We start from the raw sequence: 8,010 nt of genomic DNA, 5'->3' as shown, positions 1-8,010 counted from the left end.
ATGAGTGGCAAGCCAAGAAAAACTCTAAAAAACCTTAATCTTGTTCAAGCATTATAAAAAATGATTGATCCCTACGCAAATCTCTACCCTTTGGAGATTTCATCTCTCTTTTAACCTACCAAAGGGAGCACACCCTACTTAGAATACCTCCCTCTCTCCATTGGAAACTCTTTTTCTCTCTTGAAAGCCCTAAGAGAGGCATGTCCTACTCTCTCTCTCATCCCATAGCTTTTCTCTCTCATGGTGTCTCATGATCTTTCATCTCTCTTTGGGGTTTAGACTATAGGGTTGTGGTAGAAAAGAGAAGCATCTCTCTCCTACTAGGTTGTTAAGCGGACTCACCTAAAGGTTTGAGAATTTGTGATTAAAGGGTTCGTGATACATTGGCGTGGCTTGTCTAAACTTGCTTTTCCGGTTGATATTGAATGTTAACCATGAGATCCTGCACCATCAGAAGGTGGCGACTCGGTGTGGGGAGTAAGAAGCTCGGCTGAAGTACTCTCTAACACCCTGTTTTGTTTCTTGCTTATTTGTTTTATTGTTTTTCTTCATTCCCAAACATAGGTTGTCTTTTCTTTGTTAATGAAAAGCGTTGCTTTGAATGACTTCAAGTTTTTGCGATCCTATTATATTCTTTCCTTTTATTTTATTTGAAGTTATTATATTGTAAATAACCTAGTTTCTCTGTGGCCAAGCCTGCATATGTAGAAATGTGGGCCTATTAATAAATCTATTTTTGAGGTGGATTTTTTGACTTGATTTTTAAAGACATGTAATCTCTAACATAGAGATCATGAATATGAAAAATAAGTAAATTTTAAAAACTAGAAATAATAATTCTAGTAAGAAAATATTTAGACTGTTAGTTTCCATTGTTTTTAAATGGAACACCTACTTACATCCATCTTTAAGATTGATGCTTCACATTTTTTGGACCACATATGTAGTCATGCAGTCCAGCCCGCATGAAACAAATTTCCTATTGTAAAATGACTACTTATGAGTGATCTAGACCATGAAGAAAAGAAAAAGATAATTTGTTATATACTCCGGCTAGATCACACGAATTTTTCTTTCACTCAATTTATGAGATCTATAGTTAAATATGTTTAAGATATAGATAATTTGATGTTTGAATTGGAACTGATCGGATCACTGGTTCCCATAATATTTCTTTCCCATAATATTTCTTTCCGGTGTAGGTCCAGCCTGACCCATTGCCATCCCTTTGGTATTTGATCTCAATCACATGGTATACGAGAAAGAGAGAGAGATGGTCAATCCCCTATGGGCTGAGAGAGAGAGAGAGATGGTCAATCCCCTATGGGCTGTTTTTTCTCAAGAAAATACATGAGAGATAGAGACAAAGAGGCGGCTGAATCCAGTTGTAGGCCCCTTCAAGATCTACATAATTCCTGTTTTTTTAGAGAGAGGTGGCTGAATCCCCATACTATCCCTCCTGGCTAATTTAAGACCTTATTAAACGGAGGGAGGAATAGGGTGGCACTGGACCCGGAATCGACCCAGGTAGGGGTAAAATCGATTTGGGTCCGGATATGGGTTTAAAAACTAGATTCGGCCGATCAATCTGAGTTTAAATCTTGGACCAAAACATTACTCGGGTATGAGTTTGGGTCCCATTAGGTCTAGGTCTGGTAATACTTTTTTAGTCCAACTCCCACGCCATATCTTCGGATCTGGGTCCAGTGGATTCGGATCTAATTGGGTCTAGCTCGACCTGACCCGACCCGTTACCACATGGGAATTTTTACCATTACCAATGTGAAGGTAGAAAACCATAAATAGATCCCAAAGGAGGTGTAATTAGAAACCTTCAAAGGTATAAACGCTTCAGCTGTCAAACAGGTTGGTTTGACTCGTAGGTCCAAATCTAGATCCAGACCTGTAAAATGGACCCAAATGATTCAGATACATATCCCAACCTAGACGAACTCAAGTTCAGTGGGCCCGACTCAATCCAACCTGTAAGTAATACAGTTTTTATAAGGCCTACTCTTTATAAAAAAAGTAAAGTCTCGCCCCGAAATCTCGTTTGAAAACACTTTGCGCAACGGAAATTCCAATGAGGCTTCTAAAATCTATTTCTACTACTGATTATGAATATTTTAGTTTAAGAAATGGTACAGATCTTGCAGATCCTTAAACATTTGAAAATAAACGGTTTAGATTATACGTCATAATACATTGTTTTTGTAGCTCAAAACCTTTAGTTTTTTACTATCATAATGGTCAAGGTTGAAATGATCAATTTAAAAGCTTTCCGACACCAAAACATCAATTTTTGGTGAGTTTTGAGATGAGGCTCTACTTTTCTCCACAAAGCCTAAGCCTTATTTTAACTTATTCCTCTCTCTCTCTCTTTCTCTCTCTCTCTCTCTCTCTCTCTCTCTCTCTCTATATATATATATATATATATATATATATATATATATATATATATATATATATATATATATATATATATATATATATATATATATATATATATATAGGTGTGGTTTTCATGAGGTTGCAACCTTAAACAATCCAATTAAGGTGCACATCCAAATTTTATTATAACTTGTAATTTTGATATAAAATATTCCTAGGATTATCTCAAAATCTATTGTCATACCTAATTGTAAACTTTTAAACTCCAAAAATGCTTAAAATCAAGTAGATCTACATGCATATGGAAATCTTGAAAATGGACGGTCTAGATAAAGTGTTGTAAGACCTATAATTTTTAGGACTCAAAATTCTTTTTATTTTTTATAGTCATATATCTCGATGTTGAGATGATCAATTAGAGTGTTTTTCAACATTAAAACAACATTTTTCGATAGATTTTTGAGGTGTATTCGTAGTTCTATATTTTAATGTCGCAACGTTATGCAAACTTGTTCCTCTATATATATATTATAAATTTTATAATCTTCTGCATGATATACTTTCCTTTTTTATATATATCTTGAGTTGGACCCAATCCATTTAAAACCCTATCTGAAAACTTAGGTCAACTGAGACATGCCTAAGTTAAGGAATTCGTGGTACCAGTACTACCTGAACTTCAGTTACTAGTCTAGGTTTTCGTTCTCACTAACCCATTCGAAAATGACTAACTATTTCTAAAACGGATAGAGGCCTGATCGACCCAAAAAAAAAAAAACCGAGAGATAGTAGATACACTAATGAGAGCCAGACACTTCAAACATGTAACATACACTCAAACACGTACGATACAGCACAAGTGTTTTGTGTATTTCCCTTGTCCAAAACCCTAATCCTAGGAGTTTAATGGTTTCACGTGACCTCAGGTATTGGTGTGGGCGCCAACTCGGACACCTTATCCAATAGAGCGGAGACCACATGAGAACACAAGTGGAAGCCCCTTTTACTTTTCGAATCCTATTATAATACGAGTAGTAATAATCTAAGTTAATATTCACTAATAATTTAATTTGACTAATGATCAAATGTATAATAAAATGGGTGATTTTTTATCCTGATTGCTTATCTAGATGGAAATCGGTTGGTCTATCCTTATAATTTTTTTTCAATTATTTGGGAATGGTTACCAAGGGCCACTATTATTCTCTTTCAAGGGCTATACTCTTTAGTGAGGCTATACTCTTTTTGGGCCTACCTTTTGCTCTTTTTTAACTTTCTATTTGACCTAACTCACCTCTTAATAAGTGTTATATTGGATATGCGTTGTACATAGCTAGCCTACCTAAATCTATTTTCTCTCATCTTATCACCGATTGGAGTTACACCTAAGTTCTCCCGAATGTATTCATTTTGATATCTATCGTTACTCTCAACATCCTCATGTCAGCTACACTCATCTTATGGGTATGTTATTTCTTTACCACCCAACATTTCGTCCAATAAAGCAGAGTTGGTCTCATAGTTGTCTTATAAAACTTGTCATTCAGCTTCATTAGTATGGGGTGATCACATAAAACTCCGGTTGCATCCAACTCCAATTCTTAAATCCCTTCTAAATCCCCACTTCAAAAGCCGCCATTTAATTTTTATTTTCTGTGTTTTTTTAGTATTTAGTGGATTACCGATTTGGATCGGTCTAAACCAAATCTAGATAGTTGATCTAATGGTATGAAACGAGCTGTGGGTATGCGATCCGCCCCATTATTGTCGGTTCTGAAATACTGATTTAAAGAACAATACTTGATATTTTTATTAATCTACACCGTGAATACTAATTTGTTTGTAATCATGAGGACTTCAAAATCTGGCAAACCTAGATTGGGAATTTCAATTTGGATCTGATTCAATGAGTGAGCGATGCAGGTCTTTCCCCCTGGAAATCACCTTGTGCTATTGTTTTAATCAAATCTAATCCAATTTTCAATGATTCAGCCGACCTAGATTGTTGATTGAGCCAATCTAGATCAGTGTAGTGAGTGGATGATCCACAACCTCATTCCGGGTTTTAGAACACTGGGAGCATCATAGGACACTACTTCCATTTCTAATGATTTTAAAAAAATATATAATAAGAGCCATATATAGCTTATTAGATAGTCCGCCTACAAAAGGAACGAATTGTGAGAATTCTAATCGAGAAGGATGCTCTATATTTTCTGAGTCAAACTTGCAATATATCGTTATAGTGTCCTAATAAAGAAGATACTCATAGATATATAGGATCACCCCACCTATAAATTATTAATAACTTTTAGATTTTTCTAATTTTATATAAAATATGGTACTTTCTTAAGTTTTTAATTGCGATATTTCATGGTTTAAACAATCGAGCAATTTAAAATGAGGGAAATGAAATATATTGGCTCTTACACAATAATCCTTATGAATCAAGTCCAATATATACCCAGATTCATACCTGCTTAAACTTTTTTCCAGTAAAACGCAATAAAATGTATTTTGTTTTGGTAGGAATGTTATCATCATCACCATCAAAGTCTTTTTTCAAATAATTGAGTCCGGTTAACAAATTCTAGTATTAAGAATATCACCAATTTCAAAATATTTTTATCTGTTTAAAATTTAAAGCATGGATTAAAATTATTTATATAATTGTAAGTAATGAGTAGAAATCACATATATAAAGAAGATAAAGGGATACTTATATACATTTTTTTGCCAAACATGTAAAAAAGAGAACCAATGGGTCTCGAATAGTTTTACAACATAGGTAATATTCTCTCTTTTATACACACATACATACTCTACAGTGGATAGCGGCCAGCATGGTCCAGAGTCCATACCACAATTGCTAAAAAGGAAGAAGAGAGCGGAGAGAGGTTTATTAAGGATTTAGGACTCACAAAGGGGTATGCTATCCAAGCCCAACTTGAGCCAGAACTAGGGACCTTCAGAGCTAAGCTGAGCCAAAGGACCCCAGGCCAAGCCGGATCTAGTCAATTCTTCAAAGAACAAAAAAAAACCCAAGAAAAACTTGAAACAAAGTCGAGCTAAATTGGCCATGCCCAGGCTCAAGCCCGTTTGGCTTGGGCCACAAGCATAGTTCCTGGCCAAGCCCGCATTTTTAAGGGCCCTTACATCAAGAGTTTCCAATTTTGTACTTTATGATAGATAAGTTATTGATATCATGAGCTAGGGCCTAGAGACAAGACAAACCCACCCACCCCTTGTTAGGGTAATAATGAGAAAGGGAATGCAGTGAGCTTAGCCTTGATAAAAAATAAACACGAATGGATAATAAAAAATGGGATTGCATACTATGAGTTCATTAATTTTCAGTGCAAGAAGATCATCATTTATTTGAGAAATTTTATTTTTGACTTTATGCCAAAGAATAAAACATCCTCAACCCTCCGATTTGAAATGTAGCGGTCAATGAAGAATGTGACCTCCTTGTTTCAAAAGTAAATTGTCTCATTGCATACATTTTCATAAAATATATAGGATAAAGTTTGCATAAAGTTCCACTATGTAAAGTATAAGTAAGGCGCACCTCTAAATTTTGCAAGAAAATATGGTTTCGATGCCAAAAACTTTACGATGACTTGAAAATCTATGTCTAAATCCAATTAGGAATTTTAAAAATTTTAAAGATGGTGCAGATCTATATACACTTGAAAATCTTGAAGATAGACAATCCAGATAACTTATTACAAGATGTAGTATTTTTAGGACTTAAAATTCATTTTTCTTCTTTATATGCATACATCTTGAGGCCGACATGATCAATTGGAAGGTTTTTCTACTTTAGAACACACTTTTCTATTTGATTTTTAAGGTGCACCTTACTTCTGTAATATAAGAATACAACCTTATAAAAAAAAAATTCTTATCCCAAATATTTAAAGGGTAAGGTTTGTACACGATGCCCTCCTTATACTGTACAAATAAGGTGAATGTTTTAGGGGTAGTTTGGATGTCAAATAAAAAAGCCTTAACATTGAATTTTTTTTTAAGTTTTTTCATCCTTTATTAAGAAATATTATATTCTTTTTTTATTAGTCTACTGGACTGTTTGGATGGTGTGAACATACTAAAAGCATATTTGCATCCTACCTTCCCAAAATTGTCTTGCCAATCGAAAAAGTTTTCTTGTATCCCTCGCATCAGTAAAAAATTTGCTTCCGTACAATATGCAAAACCTGCAACCTGAGCTTCTCACTTACAAAATTGAGCTCTAAAACGGGGCATATTGATCCCCCAGGTTCGACCACGGGCCAAGTGCTTCCACCCGAAATACTCAGCAGAACCTTGAAGGGGGCACTCTCGCAAATATCGGAAGGGATCCTGGTGTTGCTCGTCAGTGACATAGTGCGCCGCTTCAATGGAAATACAATTTTGGGGTTCGACAGACTTCCGATTGTTCGAGGGTTTCGCTGAGGGACATGGCTCTGAGGAGTTGAAGCAGGGGCGGGCAGAGCCCAGGCCGATGGTGAATCTTTTGCTGAGTAACCATTCCAATAATTTCTTGAATCTAGTTATTAGAGAGAATAATTATGGGGCTTTGGATTACAGGAAAGTAGTGGCGATTTCAGAGAAGATGAGGGATTCAAAGGCGAAGAGATTGTTTGGGAGCTCTGCGGTGAGGTCGGCCAAGCAGAACCCTACGCAGAAGTCTTTGGATGCGCTGATTAGGAGGCTTCAAGACGCCACCTAGGGCTTGCCATGGATGGTGCAAGCTTATCTGGTTTTTTAGGAGAGCGAAAATGAAAATGCTCTGCTTATTCAGAAAGAGAAGGGGTTTTCCATGGGTATGGTATGAGAGAAAAGGCTAGTTTTGTAGAGAGAGAAATGGCCTATGCTTACAAAGATGCCGCCTATGGCATGTGGCTTGAGCTTTTTCTAGTTTTTTAGGGAGAGAAAATGAAAATTCTCTCCTCATTCAGCAAGATAAGGGGTTTTTATGCGTGTGGTATGAGAAAAAAGGCTCGCATTTTGAACGGGTGAGAGAAGGCCGTACTTTCATCCGAAAAAATTCAGGTCTTAGTTGAATTATTTTGGATGGTAACTTTTGCGTTGGTATGGTAGTAATTTTTTCTTTCAATCTAAAAATCTAGCAGTTGTCCAAACGAGTCAAAGTCCGGTTCACAAGATTTTTGGATTGCAGTCCAAAGATATACAAATTTTGGGTACATTCAAATTGGCACTTAATTTTTTGTCTAAAGATGTAGCTCTAATGTCTAAAACCTTATGATTGCTTGAAAATGTATTTTTATTTGTAGTGGTAAAATTTAAACTTAAAAAAATGATGCAGATCAAGCGGATGTATAAGCATTAGAAAATCTTAAAAAATAGATAGTCTAGATAAATTTTTAAAATATCTACTATTTTTAAGAATTGAAATTTTGTTTTTCTTCATATCTATACATCTTGAGGTTGAGATGATCAAATTGAAAGATTTTCCAACATCATAACACTTTCTTCTAAAGGAATTTTTAGAGGCACTTTACTTCAATATATAGTCTGTACCTTATATAAACTTTCTCAATATTTAAGTAACACATCCTCTTGCAATTGTACTCTCTCTCTCTCTCTCTCAAG

At 35.4% G+C, this 8,010-nt stretch overlaps 1 long non-coding RNA gene across 1 annotated transcript; it reads left to right on the top strand.

Annotated features, from left to right (window-relative positions):
• On the top strand, positions 1-7,416 carry LOC148782195 (uncharacterized). Its single transcript, XR_016053805.1, has 3 exons — positions 1-495; positions 6,674-6,901; positions 6,985-7,416. It is a non-coding gene; the product is annotated as an uncharacterized LOC148782195 (long non-coding RNA).
• Positions 7,417-8,010: the final 594 nt, after the last annotated feature.

This window comes from Amborella trichopoda, chromosome 4 (genome assembly GCF_054954075.1).
Source record: "Amborella trichopoda isolate Santa Cruz 75 chromosome 4, AtrichopodaSantaCruz75HAP2 v2.0, whole genome shotgun sequence".
Lineage (NCBI taxonomy): Eukaryota > Viridiplantae > Streptophyta > Magnoliopsida > Amborellales > Amborellaceae > Amborella > Amborella trichopoda.
The sequence above is the reverse complement of the archived record's forward strand: the minus strand, read 5'-3'. Positions and strand labels throughout refer to the sequence as shown.